Raw genomic sequence first — 2,500 nt, forward strand, 5'->3', positions numbered from 1 at the left:
TTGCATTTCTTCAGCTGCCGTCGAAAGTACATCCTCTGTTGAGCTCTCTTGGCGAGGGAGCTGATGTTCAGTTCCCACTTGAGGTCCCGGCAGAGAATAGTGCCCAGGAAGCGGAAGGACTCCACAATTTTGACTGCGGAGTCTAACAGGGTGATGGCGGTGAGTGGGGCTGTATTCTTCCTGAAGTCCACAACCATCTCAACTGTCCTTAGAGCATTTAGCTCTAAGTTGTTCTGGCTACACCAGGTCACCAGGTTGTCAGCTTCCCACCTATAGTCAGACTCATCCCCACCAGAGATCAGCCCAATGAGGGTGGTGTCGTCCGACAAACTTCAAGAGTTTGACGGACAGATGATTGGAGGCGCAGCTGTTGGTATACAGGGAGAAGAGCAGTGGGCAAAGGACGCAGCCCTGAGGAGTTCCCGTGCTGATGGACCTGGAGTCAGAGACTTCTGTTCCCGGCTTAACGCACTGCTTCCTGTCAGAGAGGAAGTCTGTGATCCACCTGCAGGTGGAGTAGGGCACGTTCAGCTGGAAGAGCTTGTCCTGAAGCAGGGCAGGGATGATGGTGTTGAAGGCAGAGCTGAAGTCCACAAACAGGATCCTGGCGTAGGATGCTGGGGCGTCCACATGCTGTAGGGTGAAGTGGAGGGCCATGTTAACTGCGTCGTCCACAGACCTGTTGGCTCTGTAGGCAAACTGAAGGGGGTCCAGGAGAGGGTCTGTGATGGCTTTGAGGTGTGCCAGGAGCAGGCGCTCAAAAGACTTCATTACCACAGATGTAAGGGCGACCGGTCTGTAATCATTTAGTCCTGTTGGCCTTAGCTTTTTGGGCACAGCGATGATGGTGGAGGACTTGAGACAGGCTGGTACATGGCATGTCTCCAGGGAGGTGTTAAAGATGTTGGTGAACACCGGAGACAGCTGGCCAGCGCAGTGCCTGAGGGTGGCTGGAGAGACAGAGTCCGGCCCGGCTGCTTTGCGTGGATTCTGCCTCTTGAAAAGCCCATTAACTTCTCCCTCCTGAAAGGAGAGAGTCGTTTCTGTAGTATGGGTGGGGGATGGGGCCTCTTGGGTGGGAAGGGGTGGTTCAGGACAGTCCAATTGTCTTTCAAATCTACGGTAGAACTCGTTCAGGTCGTTGGCTAGGCGGGAGTCGTTAGTGGTGTGGGGCGCTCTGGGTTTGTAGTTGGTGATGTGCCTGAGCCCTTTGGCAGACAGAAGCAGCGTCGTTAGTAGAGAACTGGTGTTTTAGTGTCTCTGAGTACAGTCGTTTAGCCTCTCTCACCGCTTTGCTAAACCTGTTCTTCGACTCCTTGAATCTGTCTCTATCCCCACTCCTAAACGCTTCCTCCTTCTCCAACCTCAACCTTTTGAGCTTTGCTGAGAACCAGGGCTTGTTGTTGTTAAAGTTCACCCTGGTACGTGTTGGGATACAGCAGTCCTCACAGAAGCTGATGTACACAGCCTCTGTGAGTTCATCCAGACTATTGGTAGCAGTCGTGAACATATCCCAGTCAGTACAGTCTAAGCACGCCCGCAAATCTTCCACAGCCTCACTGGTCCACTGTTTAGATGTCCTCACAGCAGGTTTACAGAGTTTTAGTTGCTGCCTGTATGCACGAATCAGGTGGACCAAGGGAGTTCTGTGCGAGCCGAACAGCCCCGTGACCCACAAGAGAAACATCCCCGCCAAATTCGAGCGTTTGACGGGGTCTATCCGTGAAAAAATATTCACGTTTTTGAGTGCACATGCATTTCTGCTGCAAATGCCTCTGGAAGTTTCATGCCGTTCGTATGCCAATTGTGGCAACACGAAAATGACCCGTTTTCCCATTCCGAGGGATTTCTGTGCGACCCTAACAGCCCCGTGAGCCACAAGAGACACATCCCCGCCAATTTCTAGCGTTTCACGGGGTCTATCCGTGAAAAATATAGACGTTTTTGAGTGCACATGCATTTCTGCTGCAGATGCCTCTGGAAGTTTCATGCCGTTCGTACGCAATGTGGCAACACGAAAATGACCCCTTTTCCCATTCCGAGGGATTTCTGTGCGACCCTAACTAACAGCGCCCGTGAGCCACAAGAGAGACATCCCCGCCAATTTATAGCGTTTCACGGGGTCTATCCGTGAAAAATATAGACGTTTTTGAGTGCACATGCATTCCTGCTGCAAATGCCTCTGGAAGTTTCATGCCGTTCCTATGCAATGTGGCCACACAAAAATGACCCGTTTTCCCATTCCGAGGCATTTCTGTGCGACCCTAACAGCCCCGTGAGCCACAAGAGAGACATCCCCGCCAACTTCTAGCGTTTGACGGGGTCTATGCGTGAAAAATATTAAAATTTTTGAGTGCACGTGCCTTTCTGCTGCAAATGCCTCTGGAAGTTTCATGGCGTTCCTATGCAATGTGGCAACACGAAAATGACCCCTTTTCCCATTCCGAGGGAGTTCTGTGCCACCCTAACAGCCCCGTGAGCCACAAGAGACACATCCCCG

This window comes from Petromyzon marinus, unplaced genomic scaffold (assembly GCF_048934315.1).
Source record: "Petromyzon marinus isolate PM22_M1 ecotype Great Lakes invasive population unplaced genomic scaffold, UKy_Petmar_22M1.pri1.0 PM_G_Scaffold_28, whole genome shotgun sequence".
Taxonomy (NCBI): Eukaryota; Metazoa; Chordata; class Hyperoartia; order Petromyzontiformes; family Petromyzontidae; genus Petromyzon; species Petromyzon marinus.